We start from the raw sequence: 23,518 nt of genomic DNA on the forward strand, positions 1-23,518 counted from the left end.
AGTTTTAATCATAAATTGTAAACCTAGGTCTTTTCATGTGTTTATGGTTGCTTTACATGATAATATTTCACCTGTCCTGTTTATGTAACACTTTAAAATTTATTATGAAACAAAAGGCAAAAGACTATTATGTACATAGTTTAGTCCTATTCAGTGTCTACTCGGCGCTTCTTGGCTTGTCTCTTGTATTCATTAAATGGAGCATCTCTTGTCACTGTCCAGCAATAGTCTGCAAGCACTGATGGGCTCCATTTGCCCTGATAGCGTTTCTCCATTGCTGCAATGTCTAGCTGAAATCGCTCACCGTGCTTGTCGCTCACTGCTCTGCAGTTCGGTGGAAAAGAAATTAGATGAGAGTGCAAAAAAATGTATCTTTAGTGACATGTTGCAACCAAGGCTTTTGTATGCCTTGAGGAGGTTTTCCACCAACAACCTGTAGTTGTCTGCCTTGTTGTTTCCGAAAAAATTTATTGCCACTAACTGGAAGGCTTTCCATGCTGTCTTTTCCTTGCCACGCAGTGCATGGTCAAATGCATCATCTCGAAGAAGTTCACGAGTCTGAGGACCGACAAAGACACCTTCCTTTATCTTAGCTTCACTTAACCTTGGAAATTTTCCACGGAGGTACTTGAAAGCTGCTTGTGTTTTGTCAATGGCCTTGACAAAGTTCTTCATCAGACCCAGCTTGATGTGTAAGGGTGGTAACAAAATCTTCCTTGATTCAACAAGTGGTGGATGCTGAACACTTTTCCTCCCGGGCTCCAATGACTGTCAGAGTGGCCAATCTTTCTTGATGTAGTGGGAATCTCTTGCACGACTATCCCATTCGCAGAGCAAACAGCAGTACTTTGTGTATCCAGTCTGCAGACCAAGCAAGAGAGCAACAACCTTCAAATCGCCACAAAGCTGCCACTGATGTTGGTCATAGTTTATGCACCTCAAAAGTTGTTTCATGTTGTCATAGGTTTCCTTCATATGGACTGCATGACCAACTGGAATTGATAGCAAAACATTGCCATTATGCAGTAAAAAACAGCTTTAAGACTCGTCTTCAATGAATCAATCAACAGTCTCCACTCATCTGGATCGTGAACGATGTTGAGGGCTGCCATCACACCATCGATGTTGTTGCAGGCTACAAGATCACCTTCCATGAAGAAGAATGGGACAAGATCCTTTTGACGGTCACGGAACATGGAAACCCTAACATCACCTGCCAGGAGATTCCACTGCTGTAGTCTGGAGCCCAACAGCTCTGCCTTGCTCTTGGGTAGTTCCAAATCCCTGACAAGGTCATTCAGTTCACCTTGTGTTATGAGGTGTGGTTCAGAGGAGGAGGATGGGAGAAAATGTGGGTCCTGTGACATTGATGGTTCAGGACCAGAAGTTCCATCCTCTTCCTCATCTAACTCAAGTGAGAATGATTCTGGTGCATCAGGAACTGGCAGTCCTTCTCCGTGGGGTACTGGGCGTATAGCTGATGGAATGTTTGGATAATGCACAGTCCACTTTTTCTTCTTTGACACACCTTTCCCAACTGGAGGCACCATGCAGAAGTAACAATTGCTGGTATGATCTGTTGGCTCTCTCCAAATCATTGGCACTGCAAAAGGCATAGATTTCCTTTTCCTGTTCAACCACTGGCGAAGATTTGGTGCACAAGTGTTGCAGCATATGTGTGGGGCCCACCTCTTGTCCTGATCTGCAATTTTGCAGCCAAAATAAAGGTGATAGGCTTTCTTAACCATAGTGGTTATACTGCACTTTTGTGATGCAAAAGTCACTTCACCACAAACATAGCCGAAGTTATCTGCACTGTTCACACAAGTACGAGGCATCTCTGCTCACTTTGGCTAAACAGAAATGTGTCCCTTTGCAAAATCAAACACTGACAAATAAGAGAGCACGACACTATGATTTCTAGAGCTGATATAGGGCAATTTGTTCAGCCGAGTGATGTAAGCTTCGTTATGATTGCATCATCCATGACTTCTAGGAATAAGAAGATGCAATTCATATCATGTATGATGCAATACCAGCTTCAGATCGCATCATTCATTGTTTTGCCTAAAAAGCAAGTACTGTCCAAACCCAGTCATAGATTTATTCATCGATCCAGTCAAAGATATATTTTAGTCATTTCTGGTTTAAATTGAGATCCCTTCCCTTTATAACTCACTTATCCTCTGCCATTCCCAAGTCAAGGGTCGTATATACTGACCCAATAGCATATCTTGAAAACTAGAGCCAATCAACAATTTTAAGCATCATTTTCATTCTGTGACCCCGAATTAGTAAAGTTTGACTACATTTATTTCAGAAGCATTTTGACTGTAGAGCAGTGTAATTAGTCCTGCCTCACTGAAGAGGACTGGACTAGTTGACCTATCAAGGACTCTTCCAGTGCTACATTTCTAGGCTTCTATGATCGCCACCTGAGTGGCTAGATAAACAATCCAACATTTTTGCCCTCCCAGAGAGCAACAGCATTTTTACTTCGTGCGTGACTTCACCCATCCACCCACTGCTCACATGAAGAAACAATGGAATCAAAACCTCTTCAGATTCTGCATGAGAGAAGTTTCTGACAAACCCTGCACATGATCATTCTAATGCTTGAGAGTAAGATAGCTATCACACCCCCTTGCTCATGAATCGGCAACACTATTACCTCCCTCAGGTATTTGTTTACATCTCACCAACAACTTCCATTCCTATGAAATCTTTTCTGCATGTGTCCTGAAACATTTTACCACACCTCAATTCCATTTGAACATACAGATTAAATTATGCTAGTCTAAACTAGTCCAGTGACACTATTTAACTACCTACACACAAAACTGGCTGCAATCCTATCAATCCTCTTCAGAAACAGTCAGATTCCCATTCCATCTCTATATTTAGTTTGGTTACAAATATTATACTGAAGGCACGTCTACACTTAAACTGCTGCAGCGACATTGCTGTAGCACTTCAGTGTAGTAGATACTACCTATATCAATGGGAGGGGTTCTCCCATCCGTGTAGGTAATCCACTCCTTGAGAGGCAGTAGCTAGGTCAACAGAAAAATTCTTCCGTTGACCTAGCCCGGTCTACACCAGGGATTAGGTCAGCATAGCGATCTCTCTCAAGGATTTGGATTTTTCACGCCCCAAAATGCAGTTATGCCAATTGAAATTCCCAGTGTAAACCAGCCCTGAAATATTCCAATGCAAGAGGAGTGACCAGAAGAACTGGGTTGCAAATCAGTACTTGCCTTAATTGTATAAAAACCTGTTAAGGCTTGAAAAGTCAAGGAAGAAGCAAATAAATTTCTACTGTAAACACATAGCAAAGATTTGCAATCCTTAATGTGAACCATATTGATTAGTGGTTTGTATCAGGTGTATCAAAAATAAGAACTCTAAAGTTTACTAAAAATTGCTTTCAAAGATTGACTTGTGCACAATGCTTGTGTAATTCAAACAATCCTACTTTTAGTTTTCTTTTACAACAGTTACAATGAGGAGAAAGAGCATCATGTAAATGACATATGAAATTTCCCATGAAAGTAAAATTATTTTCACAGGAACTTCCCTTACTTTGCAAAAAGCTACTTTACACTGAGAAAGGAGGACAGTGTGTTTGTCCACTTTTCATTAATACAAGATATAGGTTTTTATAAATTAAGAGTACATTATAGAATTCACAAGGTTGCTGGGTCATCATCCAACCCACCTGGGCAATGCTTAAAACAGCAGGAGTTAATACTTCACCGTTCTCAGACCTTAAAGAAGAGACTGGAAGATAAATCCCGTTCCCTAAACTCATACCGGAGATAAGAAGTGGATTACTCTCTAAAAGCTAATATGCTTGCTTTGCGCAAGCTAAAAATTGAATACAGTATCCAAGAGTAACCACTGTTTCATGTAAACACTAATCCACCAGGATGCCATACCAATTGGAACTACTGTGCCTTCAGGCTCTGAATTGCTGTCCCATCAGCAGTGCAGCTTTCAATAGCACTTAACCCACAATCTTATTATTTTTATAACATTAATACTTGGTATCTGAACAGCTCCTTTCATCCCTGCTCTCAAACCTAGTTACAAAACATGGGCAAGTATCACCATTTTACTAAAGGGGAAACGGAGGTGAAAGAGGCTATGTTCCTTGCCCACAGTCACACAATATATCAGAGAGGGGAGGAAAAAAAAATCACTTAGGAGTCCTGACTTCCAGTTCCTGGGAAGCTATTACCACTTCATCAAGCAGCCTCACGCTATTAAAAAGAGAAGAATTCAGAAGTCTGGATGGTTCTGAAAGATTCCTGGTGGACTATGAACTCTTTCAGCTCTCGCTCAATGGTTCAAATTCAGACTATGCCATTAGTGAGCAGAAGGCTGTTCAAAGACCTATGTGAACCAAATAGCTCACCTCCCTTCAGTTTCTAATAGAAATATGCTGTCAAAATTGATGCCTGTAATGGCAGTTTTAGAAGAGAAGACAACAACTCAGTGGGAAAAGAAAAATAAATTTTCTTGTCCTATCTACGCAAGGTTCTCAAACAAAATTTGAGGCATTGGTTGAATGATGTGTGAAAGCCAGAAGTGATGCCGTATCTGTGGACAGGAGTTGTCAATATTGCCTCTTCTACAATAATAAAATTACTTAAAAAAAAAAAAAAAAAAGAGAGTCAGGATAATGCCTTAGTAACCCTTCAGATAAGAAGTGCTATAGGAGTGGAAAAAAAAAAAAAAAAAAAAAAGTCAGTCTGTCTTGTGGACAAGATAGGCCTTTTTCATTACATGGAATGTTTAAGAGGTAAAACAAATCATACTACAGATGACATCTGCTCTAACCAAGTTTTTCATGTTAATCTTTTCGCATATAGCCAAGTTTGGCAGCCACTTTCCTAATGAACCCTGTTGTACAGTGGAGATGGTGAGAACTACAGAGGATTGTCAACAAGGTGTGGTGGGGTAGAAATTAAAGCACAGTAGATTGATCACAATCATTTTCTAAGCTTTAATTGGCTGGTTCAAATAATGCACTTCACTGAATGCAGCTTTAAAAAAAAATAAATAAATAAATAAAAAAAAAACACCAAAAAACAAAACAAAACAACAACAACCACCACAACTTATTCTACAGTCTATAACCTGTTCTGAAGACATGGTGCCCAAATGCCAATCGCCTACAGCTTGAGCGTTTAGCAAGCAAGGTCAACATTAAAGTTTTCCACGGACAAGAAAACCTCCTCTCTGAGGCCCTGTCTACAGTGGCAAGTTTCTGCACAGTAAAGCAGCTTTCCGCACTGTAACTTCTGAGAGTTACACGCTGCCAAGCCACTTAGTGCGCAGAAACTGCGCAGTTGTAGCGCTTTTAAAAACAAACAAAACACACTCCAATGAGAGGCGTACAGCTTTCTGTGCCGGGGCTACAGCGCTGCAGTGCCAATGCAGACACCATGGCGATTACGGCGCTGTGATTAGCCTCCAGGAGGTGTTCCACAATGCCTGTTCTCACCTCTCTAGTCATCGGTTTGAACTCTACCACCCTGCCCTCAGAGTGACCAACCGTCATCCCCAACCCGTAAATTCCTTTGGAAATTTGGAAGTCCCCTTCCTGGTTGCTCAGTGATGCGTGCAGTGGTCTCAGCGCATCTTTCCAGGTGGCCATGCCTTCTCCATGCACCAGGCAATCCCCCACTTAGAGTAATGCCGAGCTGCTGGACCTCATCAGCATTTGGGGAGAGGTGGCTGTCCAGTCCCAGCTGCGCTCCAGCCGTAGGAATGATGATACCTACAGACAGATTTCACTTTCTGCATGACAGAAAGGGGCCATGACTGGAACACATTTCAGTTCAGGATCAAAGTGAAGGAGCTGCGGAACACCTATCATAAGGCACGAGTGGCAAACCGCAGCACCAGTGCTACGCCCATGAGCTGCCAGTTCTACAAAGAGCTAGACGAGATACTTGGTGGTGACCCCATCCCCACTGCGAAGACTACTATGGATACTTTGGTGGCTCGCGTGCCAGTCGAGAGTGGACCGAGCCAGGAGGAGGAAATCTTGGACGAGCATGGGGAGGACCCAGAGGCAGAGGATGATTTGGAGGCATGCAGTCAGCTTTTTTTACCCTGGAGGAGGCTAGCCAGTCACAGCTGTCCGAGACTGGAGAAGCGCAAACAGGAGAAGAGACCCCTGGTAAGTGAATCAATTTTGCGAATCACTGAAGCGAGTTGTTGGGGGTAGGAAGGCTGCAGAAAGCAGGCTTGTCTTCCACTGTATGCCAAGTCTGAGCAGCGGAACAGGCTGTTGATGGACTCCCTCACTTCACAGGAATCTCCCTCAGAGATCTCCAGGAAACTCTTGTGGAGATCCTGTGCAATCCGCTGCCGCGGGTTCTTCAGCAGAGCTGCTTTGTTTCTTGCCCCATTAACAGTAACTTTCCTGCATCGTTGTGCTGTCATGGGGGGAGGGGGGACGGGACACCACCATCGCTGCACACAGGCGAGCTGCAAAGGGGCCAGGGTGGAAGCCGCAGTCTTGGTGAAGACCCTCCCTTGATTCTCTGCTCACCCTCAGCAGTGAGATATCTTCCTTAATGATCACATCCTGTGGCAAGTGTGGGGACAGGAATGATTATCAGGCCCCCCCTACAGAGCTGGTTCTCCTCAAGAGCCATGTACCCAGTGTACAGCAGGGTCCTGGAAGAGTGATTTACCCTGCCCCTGCAGCTACTCACCATTTTGGGGGTCTTGTGGCTCATGTGTGCTTGCCTGGGATCAGCCAGCCAGTTACTGACATGTGTGTGAGTACTGATTGTGTTTTAGAGCACTGAATCAGTGTTGTCTGTGTTGCAAACAATATTGCTTCTGTAAAATGTTGCATTTAAACTTCAGAGAGGATCTTGGGAGCCCAGCCTTCCTCTTTGTTATTGGCAACTGAACGCTGTGCAGAATTAGAAAGCGGCCAAGAAAAATTAAGGAGGACTGAGTGATGTTACGATGCACTCCGCCACCCAGAAACAGGAATTAAAGGAGCGGCGGGACAGCGAGAAGAGGGACCGAAAGGAGAACACAGCAAGCCAGAACGAAGCCATGAAGTGGCTCTTAAATGTTATGGAGCGCCAAGCAGACACACTCCAGGCGATACTAGCTCTTCAAACCAAGCAGCTGTGCACTCTCCCTCCCCTGCAGCTGCTGTCACAAAACTCTTTCCCATGCTCCCCCCAGACACCGCCAACACTCTTATCAACCTCCTGTCTCCAGTCTATACCCACGGCATTCCACTCCTCCCCCCTTACAGTCAAGCACTGTGGACTCCCACTACCCTCTGCACTCAAACGCCAATCCCTCTGGGGTTTGGCCCTGCTGAATTACAGTACTCACTGCATTGTACTCCAAAGGAGAAGGCTGGATAGGATCCCTGGACATACACAAATCTTTAGCCATCCCAGGACCTCTCCACCTCCTTGGACCTTCTCTTTCCCCATCCCCCTCCCTGCTGTTTTATTTTGTTTGACTCTCTCCTCTGGTTGTTGTCTTTTAATAAAAGAATTGTGTTGGTTTGAAAGCAATCTTTATTCTATTAAGTGAAAGCAAAAAGAGCACTCCAAAGCAACATACAATTATGTTAAACCCCCTTATTGCATCATGTGCATCAACCACCTCCTAGCATTACAAGCACTGCAATCCTGAGCAAAGCAACAAACATTAGTGGCTTTCAGCTTCAAATTGCTGCCTCAAGGCATCCCTGATCCTTATGCCTCCACGCTGTGCCCCTCTAATAGCCCTGGTCTCAGGCTGTTCAAACTCAGCCTCCAGGTGCTGAGCCTCTGCGGTCCAGCCCTCAGAGCTTTCACCCTTCCCTTCACAAATATTATGGAATGTACAGCACGAGGCTATAAGCATAGGAATATTGTCATCATCCAGGTCCAACTTCCCATAGAGACTGCATCAGCGGGCTTTTAAACAGCCAAATGCACACTCCACAGTCAGTCATTCTGCACTTGCTCAGCCTGTTCTTGAACCGTTCCTTGCTGCTGTCAAGTTGCCCTGTGTATGGCTTCATAAGCCACGGCATTAAGGGGTCAGAGGGGTCTCCCAGGATCACAATGGGCATTTTGACTTCCCCTATGGTGATCTTCTAGTCTGGGAAGAAAGTCCCTGCTTGCAGTTTCCTGAACAGGCCAGTGTTCCAAAAGATGTATGTGTCATGCACCTTTCCGGACCAGCCTGTGTTAATATCTGTGAAACGTCCACAGTGATCCACAAGCACCTGTAGAACCACTGAGAAATACACCTTGTGATTAGCGTACTCGGTGGCTAGGTGGTCTGGTGCCAGAATTGGAATATGCATGCCATCTATCACCCCTCCGCAGTTATGGAAGCCCATTTGTGCAAAGCCATCCACAATGTCACACACGTTGCCCAGAGTCAGTCTTTTGGAGCAGGATTCGATTAATGGCCCTGCACACTTCCATCAACACGAGTCCAATGATTGACTTTCCCACTCCGAATTGGTTAGCAACCAATTGGTAGCAATCTGGACTAACCAGCTTCCACGGTGCACAGCGCTTCTCCAACGACAGGGCAGCCCTCATTCTCGTCCTCACGCTGCAGGGCTGGGGCGAGCTCATCACACAGTCCCATGAATGTGGTTTTCTTCCTCCCAAAGTTCTGCAGCCACTGCTCAGCATTCCAGATGTCCATGACGATGTGATCCCACCACTCAGTGCTTGTTTCTCAAGTCCAAAAGCAGCATTCCACTGTGGTCAGCACCTCCATGAATGCCACAAGCAATCTCGAGTCGTAGCTACGACGCGTGGCGAGATCAGTGTCACACTCCTCTTGCCTTTGTAGTTTAAGAAATAACTCCAATGCCACTCATGACACGTTAGTCAGAGTGAGCAGCACACTGGTCAACAGTTCGGGATCCAATCCTGCAACCCAAAGAGGCAGGGTGCGCAGTACACAAATCGTTGAAAGATTGCACCAAATGAAGACAGAAGCACAGGGATTTCTGGGATGCGAAGCAATGCATCACGGGTTATTGGGACCCAACCCCTAGCCCGGGACCCCCACACTCTCCCCATCCCACCCCACCTTATCTGGGGAGGATGTGTCTGGCCTGGCGACCCCCTCAACCTTCCCACAAGTCTTAGCGGTAGAAGAGAAAGATGCTCTGTGGGATAGCTGCCCAGAGTGCACCACTCTGAATACCGCTGCAAGTGCCACAAGTGTGAACACGCTATTGCACAGGCAGCTGATTGTGTGAACACACAACAGTAGTTTCCTTTCAGCTCTCTCTGAGCAGCGCTGCAACTGACGGCGCTGTAACTTTGCCAGTGTAGACGTGCCCTGAACTTTTTCCTGCGCTAGTTCCTTTCTTTTTCATTAGTTCTACAGCAGGCAAGTAGGAGAATGAGTCATACACAGGAAGGGCGGCCAGAGTACTCCAATCCATTCTGTGAAGCCAGTTCAACCTAGTCTAATTTTGTCTTTCACCTTTCAGATTAACAGCTATGGCCAAAGCAGCAACCAGGGAGTATGCCATGAACGATACTCATTAACTTCTCACCCTCTCCAGAGAGGGAGCTATGACACTCAAGATGCCACAACAACCAGGAGACAGTGTCCCACAGTTGCTCAGACAACCACATTGGTCTTTCACAATGTGTTTCAGCTCTATTAGAAAAAAAGTAATCTGAAGTCCCGTATATACTCGTTAATAAGCCAAATTTTTTTAGTAAAAAAGGGAAGCACCAGAGAAGGGGATTGACTTATGAACAGGTATAGAGAGGGAGAGATGGGGGACAGCCCCTCCCCACAACAGAGGGAGCAAGGAGAGGCAGCACAGCCAGAAGGGAAGAGGTGGGGCCAGAGTCTCTCCACTTCTGGCCACAGCTGCTCTCCTCCCAGCCTCCCAAGCAGCTGCAGCTCTGGGGCTGGCAGGCTGCAGCCATGCCGCTCGGCCCTGCCCCCCAGAGCAGGCTGTGGCCACGCCACCCAGGCGCTGGAGCACGCTGCGGCTGTGCCGCCTGGCCCAGCCCGCTGGAACATGCTGCGGCCGCGCCGCCCAGTCTGGCCCGCCGGAGCAGCTCCAGCCAGGCCAGAGACAGCCTCCCCAGATAAGGTGGGGTGGGATGGGGAGAGTGTGGGGGTCCCGGGCTAGGGGTTGGGTCATGTGGGAGGTGGTCACAGGGGTTACTCCCCTGACCCCCAGCTTCTCCCCCCACAAAAAAATTTACCTACCAGTTGCTGTCCCGGCCCGCCAGGTAAGTGGCTGGAGCGCCGTGACACTTTGTTTACTTAGGTTTACCTCCGTGCCTGCGGACGCTCGAGGTAAACAAACTATCTCAGCCCACCAGCTGCTTATCCTCATGGCCTGGGAGCCAAAGTTTACTGACCCCTGAATTATAGGGTCGGCTTATGAACGGGTCATAATTTTCCATTTTTACTTATCCATCTGGGGGGGGGGGGGTCCAGCTTATAAACAAACCAGCTTATGATCGAGTATATACGGTAATTTTAAACTGCCAATGTGATGCGATTAATAGGCAACATGCCATCTCTGTTGCCTGCAGGAGGTGAAAACATTATCTACAATCTATTACCGGCTAAACCTAGCAGAAAGTAGCAGAGGAAGCATCAGGTAGACTGGCAAACATCAGGAGAAAGAAGAGCTAAGAAAGAGGAGCAGGAACAGAGAGCAATGGAGTAGTGGTCCCCAAACTTTTTCAATCGCGCCGCCCCCTTACCCAGTCCATGCCCACTGCAATAGAGGTAGAGATCAATGGAGTCAGAAAAGTTTCAGAGTAACAGCCGTGTTAGTCTGTATCCGCAAAAAGAAGAACAGGAGTACTTGTGGCACCTTAGAGACTAACAAATTTATTAGAGCATAAGCTTTCGTGGACTACAGCCCACTTCTTCGGATGCATATAGAATGGAACATATAATGAGGAGATATATATACACACATACAGAGAGCATAAACAGGTGGGAGTTGTCTTACCAACTCTGAGAGGCCAATTAATTAAGAGAAAAAAAACTTTTGAAGTGATAATCAAGCTAGCCGAGTACAGACAGTGTGATAAGAAGTGTGAGAGTACTTACAAGGGGAGATAGATTCAATGTTTGTAATGGCTCAGCCATTCCCAGTCCTTATTCAAACCGGAGTTGAGTTGTGTCTAGTTTGCATATCAATTCTAGCTCTGCAGTCTCTCTTTGGAGTCTGTTTTTGAAGTTTTTCTGTTGTAATATAGCCACCCGCAGGTCTGTCACTGAATGACCAGACAGGTTAAAGTGTTCTCCCACTGTTTTTTGAGTATTTTGATTCCTGATGTCAGATTTGTGTCCATTAATTCTTTTGCGTAGAGACTGTCCGGTTTGGCCAATGTACATGGCAGAGGGGCATTCACCTGCTGAAGTGAAAAAACAGATTGACAGAGCCAGACGAGTACCCAGAAGTCACCTCCTACAAGACAGGCCCAACAAAGAAAATAACAGAACACCACTAGCCGTCACCTTCAGCCCCCTCTCCAGCGCATCATCAAGGATCTACGACGTATACTGAAGGATGATCCCTCACTCTCACAGACCTTGGGAGAGAGACCAGTCATTGCTTACAAACAGCCCCACAACCTGAAGCAAATACTCACCAGCAACTACACGCCACACAACAAAAACACTAACCCAGGAATCAATCCCTGCAACAGACCCCGTTGCCAACTCTGTCCGCATATCTATTCAAGGGACATCATCATAGGACCTAACCATATCAGCCACACCATCAGGGGCTCATTCACCTGCACATCTATCAATGTGATATATGCCATCATGTGCCAGCAATGCCCTTCTGCCATTTACATTGGCCAAACCGGACAGTCTCTACACAAAAGAATAAATGGACACAAATCTGACATCAAGAATTATAACATTCAAAACCCAGTAGGAGAACAGTTCAATCTCCCTGGACACTCAATAACTGACTTAAAAGTGGCAATTCAATCAAAAAACTTCAAAAACAGACTCCAATGAGAAACTGCAGAACTGAAATTCATTTGCAAACTGGACACCATCAAATTAGGCCTGAATAAAGACTAGGAGTGGATGGGTCACTACAAAAACTAATTTCCCCCCACGAATACTCATACCTTCTTGTCAACTGTTTGAAATGAGCCACCGTAATTACACTGAACTCATTAGCACTACAAAAGTGGTTTTTCTTCCCTTGATATTCACCCCTTGCCATCAAGTGTTCAGAATAGCCCACTTCCACCTTAACTGAACTGGCTCATTAGCACGGACACCCCCCTCCCCACACACACATTTGGTAAGGCAACTCCCATCTTTTCATGTGCTGTGTATTTATACCTGCCTCTGTATTTTCCACTCCATGCATCTAATGAAGTGGGTTTTAGCCCACGAAAGCTTATGCCCAAATAAATGTGTTAGTCTCTAAGGTGCCACAAGGACTCCTTGTTGTTTTCACATATTTTAAAGAGACCATTCAAAGTAGAGGGGCCCGTTAACACTTCTGCAGTGATGCATTCAGCTCATAAAATTTATACCTTTGAATCCCTCATTAAGAGGCCTACTCTTCTACAAAGACTAACTGCTATTCTCCAGGCTGAGTGTGGAAATATTGATCCTGTGCCTATTTACAAAACAAGAATTCAGGGTTACCTAAATACTGATTTCCCAAAGCAATAGTATTTGCTTTATATGATTTTGTGGAGTCCTGGAGCTATCCCTAGTTTTTAGAAAGGGGACATTCCTTCTTGCTATAAACAGCACAGAGAACAGCTGCTTAAAAAAAAAAAATCAACATCACATGCAATCCCTTAACAAGAAGCAACACATTGCAAATGAGAGAAGTTTTACAACAAAATAAACCAGTTTTAAACGCATCTCTTCCCCAAGTACTCTACACTTTACCCTAGGTAAGGCAATGGAAAGAACAGGAGTGGCCAACCTGTGGCTCCAGAGCCACATGCGGCTCTTCAGAAGTTAATATGCAGCTCCTTGGATAAGCACCGACTCCAGGGCTGGAGCTACAATGTGCCGGGGGGTGCTCATTGCTCAACCCCTGGCTCTGCCACAGGCCCTGCCCCCACTCCACCTCTTCCCACCCTCTCCCCTGAGCCTGCCATGCCCTCGCTCCTCCCACTCACCCTTCAAGCTCCTGCATGCCAAGAAACAGCCCGGAGGTGCGGGGAAGCGCTGATCAGCGGGGCTGCTGGTGGGCAGAAGGCATTGGGAGCTGGGGGAGCTTATGGGGGGTTGCTGACGTATTACTGTGGCTCTTTGGCAATGTACATTGGTAAATTCTGGCTCCTGCTCAGGCTCAGGTTGGCCACCTCTGGGAAAGGTGATTCAATTTCCTATTCCTCAACATTCACATTTTCTCCTAAGCAAGCACTTCTACTTAAGTTTTATAAGGGTATCCAGAATTTAGCCTTTACTAAGTTAGAAAATTCTTGAACTCTTTTCTTCCTTTACATATACCCTGTATTACTTGTCATTGTTGGGGGAAGGGGAAAGGCACTAGGCTACTCTTGTTCAAATTATTCAGTCAATATATCACTGAAAAAGTAAAATGAATCTAAATGAGCAAGGAACATTTTCTTCTCTATATTTTTGAGGTATTCGGCTCAAGTTAAAGCTTCAGCTGCCCTAAGACCCTTTAATTTACTGATTCTTGATTTATAGTGGTGCACATCTACTTTGTTTCTCCCTCCACACATCCTCTAATTTATATACAAATTTAAGGTATCCCAGTGACAGCTCATGCCTTTCCAGAACACTGATTTCAGCAAAACTCCAACTTGTGAAAGCCAAGAAATACAGCATTAAGGTAAACGCCCATGCAATCTTGACTCTGCCCTCTATAAGCAAATTTCACCTTCAAGAACAGCAATGCTTCCTCTGCAGCACTCCCAGGTACTACCTCTCCAACTTGCATTGATTTTTGTGACCATAAAGGACAGTGCACATTTTCACATAACATGTCTTGTTTGTCCTTCAAGTTCAAAGATGACCATGACATCAGTGGTTGGTTTAGTTTCTGTGAACACTTGAGTGGCTGATCAGGCCAATTTGAGCTTTGAACGGTCTGTGACACACTGAACAAGAGATGCCACTATATGTTATTTGATTAACAGTGAACATGCTGCTGTTATGCGATTTAGGTCTACACTAGCAAACAAAGATCGTTCATGCAGCCACTCTATGCTGATAGGAGAGAGCTCTCTTGCCAACATAAAAAAAACCCATCTAAACAAGTGGCAATAGCTATGTCAGCAGGAGAGCTGCACACACAAGCATTTATGCTAGCAAAATTTATGTCCCTCGGGGGCATGGCCAGATTAACTCTCCCGTGGGTCCGGGGCTATTAGATTTTGTGGGGGCCCGGGACAGAAAAGTCTTTTTCCTAATTTAAAACAAAATGATCACAATTATTGCATCGAGGCTATTAACGCTATACTAAACTTGCCTTTTAATTAACATAAAGCTGTTCTGTGGTTACATTTAAGTCTTAAAACATATAGTTAATTCAAAATAGCCTACTTTTTACCTTAGAACAGCTGTTATATTAGTTTCTTTCTGAGAGGGAGTTTGGGTGCAGGAAGGGGTTCCAGGCTGGGGCAGAGCATTGGGATACAGGAGAGGGTGAGGGCTCTGGGAGGGAGTTCAGTGCAGGAGGGGATTCTGACCTGGGGCAGGGAGTTGGGGTGCAGGAGGGGGTGCAAGGTGCAGGCTCTGGCTGGAAGGCGCTTACAACAACAGCTGGCTCCCGGAGGTGCAGCAGGGCTTAGGTAAGCTGCCTGCCTGCATGCTGTGGCCACATGCCGCTCCTGGAATCAGCCGGTTGCTGGCACGTCTCTGTGCACCCCTGGGGAGAGGGGGACAGTATGTCTCCATGCGCTGCCCCCAGCTGCAAGCGCTGCCCCCACAGCTCCAAGGACAGTGCTGGGGACAGGAGCAGCACGCGGAGCCGCCTCCCCCCCTCACACCCCTGCCAGGTGCCGTAGAGACGTGCCAGCAGCTGGCCACTTCCAGGAGCAGTGTGCGGCCACCGCATGCAGGCAGCCTGCCTGAGTAGGGCCCCCCTTAGCCTGGGGCTGCAGCCCCTAAAGCCCGTGTGTTAATCCGGCCCTGCTTGGGGGTGTGTGTGTGTTTTTTCACCCCATCTGCCACAAGCAATATTACACTGCCACTTAATGTTGGCAAAACTTGACATGTCCTTATGCTGCTGGCACTTCTGCTCTGCCTCAGCAGTTCTCCTCTGCTCATATCCTGTAGCTCCAGTATGGATGAGAGGCTTCACCAGGTAGAACAATCATGTGTGAGATCTTCCCAGCAGTCTGAGTCAATGTTGAAACACCCCAGGGATAACTTGAGGGAGTCCTTGAAACATTTCTTTCCACTTCTTTGAGTGTGCTTTCCTTCCTTTAGCTCACTGTAAAATATCTTCTTTGGCAGTCGATCCTCTGACATTCTGTTGACATAGCCTGCCCATCTCATATGTGATATCATCAGAATATGGAAGCTTGGAATGCCTGGTCATATGAGAACCTAAGTATCTGGAAACTTGTCTTGCCATCTTATCCTGATCAGTTTCCTCAGACAGCCCATGGGGAAGTGATTCAGTTTCATAGCATTGCATCTGTACTTCGTCCAGGTTTCACAAGCATACATCAGAGGTGGCAACATGATGGCTTTGTAGTCCTTCAGTTTTGTTTGTTGACTAATGCCTCTAGGCTCCCACACATTTGCACGTAACCTGCCAAAGGCCACACTCACTTTCGCAATTCTGGCGTTGGTTTCATCATCGATGTGAACGTGACAGTGTATTTCCAAGATAGGTGAACCTGCCGGAAGGATTTGGCCATTCACTGGGATACTAGGTTCTACATCAGACTTTCCTGGTGCAGACTGGTACATAATTTCTGTCTTCTTGATGTTGAGAGACCAAAGTTGTCACAAGCTGAAGAAAAATAGCTCATACTCCACTGCATGTCAGACTCAGATTTGGCGTTTGGGAAAACAGTTATCAGCAAACCAAAGATCATGAAAGTCACTTCCTGTACCTTTGTCATCACCTGTAGTCTCCTCCAATTGAGGAGCTTTCCAGTAGTCCAATATCTGATGATAAATCTTGGTGTGACAATCACATAAGGCGTCTGTAAGCATGGCAGAGAACATCATACTGAAGAGAGCAGGGGCCAATACACAGCCCTGCTTGACCCCATTGGTGACTGGAAATGGTTCAGATGACTCATTGTCATCCACAATTTCCAAAACATTGCGATGAATTTCCCCGGACAATGTACTCCGCATGCAAAATCCCTACAAGAGGTAGTCTCCAGCTGCGCAGGAATTGTCTGGTCTTGTAGAATTAGCTCATGTGAGTACTTATAGTACCTCTGTTGATGCTTCTAATCTCCAAATACCCTTTCTGCATCCTAAATTATGCCCCCAACACTCTTGGAAATGGTAGCCTGGACAATGAATCTCTACACATCAAGATAACGACTTCACAAACTAAACTACTGTTCAATACATCTTAAAAGCACATATTGCGGGATTTGCCACACTATATCAGACCAGTAGTCCATCACATTATGGCAGTAGCCAGTACCTGATGGTTGAGTGGAAAGTACAAGATCATCCAGCAACCGTGCAATGTTGCACATGCCAGGGATGAAAAAAAAATTCCTACTGGACTCCTTGAAGGAGAACAGCTTGTTCGTGCAACAGGAACATGTAATTGTCAATCTTTTTGTATCTGACAGTTCTGTGAACCCACCCCAACTGCAGTTATTGTTGATTCTGCTGGAAGAGACCATGACTACAGCAGATTCACTATTACCAATGAAGTTCATTAAATTCCACCACTGATAAGTTAGATGGGAGAGGCTCTCTAGGTTGGATCTGCAGAAGAGAGGCTCTAAACATGGAGCCAAGGCCTGGGGTGAACTTCATTAACAGTACGATGACAAAACCAAATCCCAGGAAAAGGATAGTTTTGATCGCACATTATGTGGGCTGTGTTTTAAAACAGGTTGGAAAAGATGTCTGCTCACATCATACTATTAAGTGTAAAGATAAACATTATGTGAACACCTAAGAGCTGGTACAATACAAGATGAGTACAAGAGCTAATATGAATGCAACACTTGCATGTGAATGTTTTAACAATTACATATTCCTATTAACATCTAATGAATTTCTGTCTTCCCTCTTTTCCTCCACCCTCCACTTTCTTCAAAGGAACTATTCCAAAGTGAAAGACTAACAGATTTATTTGGGCATAAGCTTTCGCGCGTAAAAAAAAAAAAAACAATTCAGTTGCATCTGAAGAAGTGTTTTTTTACCCACAAAAGCTTATGCCCAAATAAATCGGTTAGTCTTTAGGGTGCCACTGGAGTCGTTGTTTTTGTGGATACAGACTAACACGGCTACCCCTCTGATACTATTCCAAAATTTGCATAATTCATTACTACTGAGGAGAAATTCAGAATATTTTGGGACAAGAGAAGTGTGCTTTTCCTTTTCTGGCTTTCATTTTATCCTATTATAATTTGTATTCTATATAGAAAACATAGGAATTGTCATACTGCACCAGACTCTGTAGTCCACCTAATCCTGTTTCCTGTCTGACAGTGGCAGTACCAGGTACTTAACAGGAAGGTGCAAGAATCACAGTAGCCAAATGAGGCTCTCATTCTAATCCCTAATAGTTAGACACTAGTTTAAAATACGAAGCATGAGGTTTTTTTAATCCCTTCCAAAACTCTGAATGCATCAGTGAGAATATTCTTGTCCATATAAGCATCTAATCTCCCTCTGCATGCTAACTAAACTCTTAGCTTCCACAACACCCCAAAAGCCCTTTTGAAAATCTAAATAAACTATGACAACCAGTTTTGCTGTATCCACTACTTTGATGACACTTTCAAAGCTTTTTAAGAGTTTAGTGAGACAACTTTCCATTGCAGAAACCATACAGGTTAGATAGTATATCATATGATGATCTTTCAGGAGGTTTTACTGTTCTGTTTTTAATGATCATTTCAACCAATTTACCAGGTACAGAAGTAAGTTTTACTGTTTTTCTTTCCCTGGATCACCCCTGGGTACAACATTTGTTACCTTCCAAGGCTCCTATATAGTAGCAGTTTTTAATGAGATTGCATGTTTTTGCTAGAAGTTCAGCCACTTCATACTTAGGAAGACATGGATATGCACCATCTGGACCTTGCTGAAACTCTTCTAACCCTTCAACCTCAGATAGCACCTCATCTTCATTTTGTCTGAAAGTCCACTTATTAAGATGGTAAGGGTTTTTTTAAGTTCCTTTACGGCAGGATCTAGATTTGAATCCTGGTCCCGCCTTATATACAGCAAAGTTCAAATAAGATGAATTAAAGACAGGATACTAGCCATCATGGTAGGCTGGCGATAGTTCTGAATTCTTGCATTGGATCTATAAGTCCAGAAGCGGCTCTGGGGCTCTCAGGCCCCGTCTACACCAGAATAAGTTTCAGTGTTGCTGACACTGGTTCAGCTTCACCATGAACAATGTGGCAGTAACAAGCATAATGTTATTGACTTATAGTAATTTGAAGTCAACATTAAACTATTTCACTGATGATCACTTTAAAAGAAACATCCAACCACAATACATCTCGTCTATGCTGCGAAACTGCACTGGTTCTGAAAATCCCAAACAGTAAGTAGCAGGGAAGTCAACATTGCCTAAATTTGAATGGACGGCTCCAGGACAGGGGTGGGCAAACTACGGCCTGTGGGCCGGATCTGGCCCATCAGGGCTTTGGATCCGGCCTGCGAGATTGCCACCCCTTTGGCGCCGCGGGCCTCGCGCCATTCCCGGAAGCGGCCAGCACCACGTCCCTGCGGCCCCTGGGGTGGGGGGAGGCAGAGAGCGCCGTGCCCTGCTCTCGCCTGCGGGTACCTCCCCCCGCAGCTCCCATTGGCCAGGAACGGGGAACCACAGCCAATAGCTTTGGGGATGGTACCCGCAGGAAAGGGCAGCGCGCAGAGCCCTCTGCCCCCGCACTCCCCCAGGGATGTGGTGCCGGCTGCTTCCAGGAGCGGCACGGCGCCCAGGGGGCCTATCTTAGCCCTGCTGCATGCCGCTGCCACCCCGGAGCCGCTCAAGGTAAGCGGCGCCAGGCCAGAGACCACACCCTGAGCCTCCTCCCGCACCCCAACCCCCTGCCCTGAACCCCCTCCCGCACTCCTCCTGCACCCCAACCCCTTACCCTGAGCCCCTTCCTGCACACCACACCCCCTCCCACACCCCGCACTCCATCCCACACCCCGAACCTCTGCCCAAGCCTTACATTCATGGCCCTGCATGCAATTTCCCCAGCCAGATGTGGCTCTCAGGCCAAAAATTTTGCCCACCCCTGCTCCAGGACAATAAGCATTTCAAACATGTTTCAATCAATGAGCCATCCCTGCCACTGAAGGCTGAAAGTTGTATTAATACCCCTCTCTTTAAAAAAATAAAATAAAAAAAATGAAAGGCTCTCTCTCTCTCTCTCTCTCAACAAGTTATATGAAACACACCCACCTCCCCAACACCCATTCCCACACACACCTACCGTATGCTCTGTGGAAGGAAGTAAAGCTAGAAGAGAGAGGAATGTTCTCTGTCCAGCACATTGCTTTTCATTTCAACGTAGCAGAGGGTAGACTAAACTTATACAAAATATTTATCTTCTCTAATAATTGCTCATTTTGTATTTTCCATCTACTTCATTTTCTCTCACTCAAAAAACTGAACATTTAAAAAATCATTTTTGGTCAAATATGAAGCAAGGAAAATTTCAGCTTGAAGGATAAACTACCGGGGGGGGGGGGGGGGGGGGTATGGATGCTGTTCTGCAACTTCAACTATAGGAGGACACAAGCAGTGCCACTAACAGCATGAAACTGCAATGAACAAATGATCATCCAGAATCTTCATTTAAATATCAAAACAAGTTCCTCTCACAGCTGATATATGAGTAACAGGGACATTATTTCCTGAAGCACCCAATACAAGGGGGCAGGGGACAGGACAAAACACCTATGCATTTGTAATACCACACTGAAACAGGTTAATGTCTGTAAAACTGTGTGGGCACTAAGACTTCTCCTCAGTTATGTCATTTCACAAGTATAGAAGACATAAGTCATTAATTCCTTTGAAACTACAGTAGTATGAGGTCACTTCAAGTTTTACTACACAGGCCACCAATTAAAACAATGGGATTGTGTGCAAAAAATAGTTTGCCCTACCATATTTCTCAAGACATACTCATGACCACATTTGCACTAATAGGAGCTACACCTGGATCAACTCAAAAGGAGAACAGATCTTATAACTCAACAAGTGTTATTGAACTTTTTTACTGTACAAAAATTATGCATGATCAGTAGCTATTTGTGGATGTCATGACAGTTACCCAACAATCTCCAGACAGTGTGCCCTCCACAGAGCTAACCTTAAAAGGTCACACAAACTTCAAACAGTGCAGAACGCACTTGCTTACTTACCGTCATTTCACACACGAAGCACATGTTTATGCTCCCTTGACTATACTAGCTTCCAGTTCATTGTCAGGTGCACCTCAAAGTACTGGCTTTGATATACAAGTTTCTTTACGGTTCGGATCCTGTGTATCTTAGGTTAAAGCACAAAAAGAGATGGCTCGAGTATCCCAGTTGATCTCAACTGTTAAAAAACCAACAACCACTTGCTTTGTACATATAGAGAATTTTCTAAACGGAATTTGCTTCCCTCCTCATCTGTCTCCATTGAGAGGGGAAGGTTGCAAGGCTTATCTATTTCCTCAGGCTTTTCTTGAAAGTGGTTTGAAAGGGTGGAAGACCAAAAGAATTTTTATAGAAGGATTATTGTTCATTGACGTTGGTTCACTTGCTGAGTTTCGGTATATGGGGTAGTTATTTTACACATACCTAACTAACTGACAATAGATTTTTTTGTAAAAACAAAAAATTAAGTGTGTTTTTTCCATATGTTCAAATCTGGAGTGGAGATGCATACATGTTTGTGTGATCAATGGCAATATGGGGGGAAAATTTCTGGTTCTAAACACTAGTCCATCAAACTCAAGCAGGCTGCAGTATACCAGGCCTTGAAGAGCTAGGGGGGAAAAAACCACACTGATTATGTTCTTATTTGTCCCTCTTCTACTCTGCAGCTACTTAAAATCATGTTTCAACTGATTTCAGTGATGGTGAGAGAGAAAGGTCAAGATTTAAAATAAAGTTTGGTTAAACCACGTATGGGAGCTTCTGGGTGCTTATCACTTTTGGAAAGTCAAGCCACATATTTGGGAGCCTAACTTTAGGCACTTATTTTTTTAAATTTCAGGCATTCTTCATACCATTTGAAAACTGGGATTTGCAAGCTTTTCAGAGAGTGTAAATAAATCAATACCTAGGTCTTATGCTAACTACTGATGGAAAATGCTATAAACAGTTTTACAAAAGTATCATTATCCCTATTTCACACCTAAGGCATTTAAAGCATTATTTTACAGTCATTTGTTTTCTAGATATTAGACAGTAAAATAATGTTGGAATTCACATGGAAAAAATATGGTAATCACAACATGCATAGCTAACAAACAAAAAACTAATTCCTGTTTTCTAATGGCATACAGCACACCTTTTTTGCAATGATGAGTCATGAGATAATGAACCTTAACACTATCAGCTTGTTAATCTAGCAGTGCTTCTCTTGGGCACTTGTCCAGTATCATATTCGTCCGATTGGCAGGATTTGATTTAAATCATTAGTCATCATCAAACATCAATTTCACCTGACATAGAAATCAACAAAAAATATCTATAACAGTCGGCAAATGCAGCTTCCCCCACAGCTAACACCTACAGGGATCTGTTGTCACCAGCCTGGTGACCATGCAGGGAGCACTCTGCAGCCCCACTGTCACCTCCCCGCTTACTCATTCACAACCAGGTGTACAGGGGCCATCCCCAGGCAGAAGTCATTCATCAGTAGGGTGGCCTTGCGTAGGGCTGGGAGCTCACCGTCCTCCTCATGGAGTCTGGACCACAGCCTCCCCTGAACGTTGTTGCCAGGTGTCAGGCCCATTGGCCATGCGGGGAGCCCCCTGAAGTCCCACTGTCAGCACTACCCTAACACTAACCCCCCTTAATGTCCTGCAACTGTGAAAATTAAATGATTAACAATAGAAAATGCTTAAAAATAAATATTAAACATTACAAAAATTTTAAAAAAAATCAAATTTTGCCAAGCCTGTGTATATAGCAAGTCCCAGATCGGTGAAATTTTCAATCCTTGCCACCATTTTCAGATTCTTTCCAAATATTCAGACATAAGAAAATAAAGCAATTAATTTAAAATCTTGGGTGTATATATTTTCTTAATTCACCACTACTGAAGAGTACCAGATTGACAGCATTTGCGACAGAAGGTCTCAATCCAGATAGCTGGTAGGTCATAGGCAACAGGAGTTCAAGTTTCTGCAAACTGTCCCATCAATGTTAGTTCAAACCTGCTTTGGAGGGCCATCTTTAAATAAGATATTTAGGTCTTCAGCACTTAACTCTGTTAAACCTTTCAGTTAGCAAAACCGGTACTGGTCTGTGTCATGCAGACACTTACGCTTGGGGAGTGGGCTGAAGCCATCATTAAGGCCAAGTCTACACTACAGACCTATCTCAGTATAACTACATCGCTCAGGAGTGTGAAAAATCCACAGCTCTGAGTGACAGAGTTATACAGACCTAGCCCCCCCACAGACAGTGCTATGTCGATGAGAGAGCTTCTCTCATTGACATAACTACCATCTCTCTGGTAGGTGGATTTACACTACACCAGCGCAGCTGCACCAAAGCAACATTTTACATGTAGATCTGCCCTTAGTTTCATGAAACTCAGACATTAGATCATATCTTGCAGTCACTACCAGCCCAGACCAACTTTAAACCAACAATCTAGTACATTTTGTTTTAAATTAAGTTGCTTTTGGTACAAACAACAAGCAATTCCTCTTCATCCCCATGAATTTTAATGCTGATCAAAGGGGTTTTACTGACAGCAACGGAAATCAGAGTCCATCAAACAAACAGAACACATGTAGCATCAGTGCAAAGGTCCCTCAAAATAACCTGCTAGAGCATCTGCTCTAGAGGAGCCTTTTCTAGGGCAGGAATAATAGGCTAAAACAATTTCAGGAAGGGGGTGGTGGGAGGAGATCATCTCTCTTTGATGCACCCAGCTCTTATTAACTTCAAAGGAAACTAGATGTTCACCTCAATGGGAGAAATGAAACACTGCATTTCTGGATTGATAATTTCTACGCTAATTTCACTGACTGATGAAGATGTGGACCCCAGTCCTGCCAGCACTCAAGCATGTGCATAACTTTATTCATGTGTTAATAGTCTCAGTGAAGTCAATAGTCTCAGTGAAGTCAATGAGACCATAGTTACCCATACA

The 23,518-nt window shown here is 44.7% G+C and overlaps 1 protein-coding gene across 5 annotated transcripts in view; it reads right to left on the reverse strand.

Annotated features, from left to right (window-relative positions):
* Positions 1-23,518, reverse strand: part of RC3H1 (ring finger and CCCH-type domains 1) — a 104,071-nt gene that overhangs the window by 78,948 nt on the left and 1,605 nt on the right. The gene's annotated exons all lie outside the window — the stretch shown is intronic.

This window comes from Malaclemys terrapin, chromosome 8 (assembly GCF_027887155.1).
Source record: "Malaclemys terrapin pileata isolate rMalTer1 chromosome 8, rMalTer1.hap1, whole genome shotgun sequence".
Lineage (NCBI taxonomy): Eukaryota > Metazoa > Chordata > Testudines > Emydidae > Malaclemys > Malaclemys terrapin.